The sequence below is a fragment of the Arachis duranensis genome, chromosome 4 (genome assembly GCF_000817695.3).
Source record: "Arachis duranensis cultivar V14167 chromosome 4, aradu.V14167.gnm2.J7QH, whole genome shotgun sequence".
NCBI classification, from domain to species: Eukaryota; Viridiplantae; Streptophyta; class Magnoliopsida; order Fabales; family Fabaceae; genus Arachis; species Arachis duranensis.
Genome location: NC_029775.3, coordinates 38,210,671 through 38,211,348, shown reverse-complemented (window position 1 = coordinate 38,211,348; position 678 = coordinate 38,210,671). Strand labels below are relative to the sequence as shown.

The 678-nt window shown below is 41.9% G+C and overlaps 1 non-coding gene across 1 annotated transcript; it reads left to right on the top strand.

Annotated features, from left to right (window-relative positions):
* Positions 1-227: 227 nt before the first annotated feature.
* LOC127747007 (small nucleolar RNA R71) lies at positions 228-335 on the top strand. Its single transcript, XR_008008812.1, has one exon. It is a non-coding gene; the product is annotated as a small nucleolar RNA R71 (small nucleolar RNA).
* Positions 336-678: the final 343 nt, after the last annotated feature.

Below are 678 nucleotides of genomic sequence, written 5' to 3'. Positions count from 1 at the left end.
TCTGAGCCAATATGGCATTCAGAGCATCAATTTCAAGAAATCCCTTCCTTTGAGGCGTCCCATTATTCACAGAATTCCTCTCAGAAGTGTACATGAACTGGTTATTTGCAACCATGTCAATGAGTTCTTGAGCTTCTGCAGGCGTTTTCTTTAGGTGAATGGATCCACCTACAGAATGGTCCAATGACATCTTAGAGAACTCAGATAGACCATATGGTCCACTCTGAAAGCATGTTAGAAGGACATCTTTTGGTCATCTGCTTGTATCTTTCCCAAGCTTCATAGAGGGATTCACCACCTTTTTGTTTGAAGGTCTGAACATCCACTCTAAGCTTGCTCAGCTTTGATGAGGAAAGAATTTAGCCAAGAAGGTCGCGACCAGCTTATCCCATGAGTCCAGGCTATCTTTAGGTTGAGAGTCCAACCATGCTCTAGCTCTGTCTCTTACAGCAAAAGAGAAAAGCATGAGCCTGTAGACTTCAGGATCAACTCCATTTTTCTTTACAGTCTCACAGATCTACAAGAACTCAGTTAAAAACTGATAGGGATCTTCTGATGGAAGTCCATGAAACTTGCAGTTTTGTTGCATTAGAGCAACTAATTGAGGTTTCAACTCAAAATTGTTTGCTCCAATGGCAGGAATTGAGATGCTTCTTCCATCAAACTTGGACGTGGGTT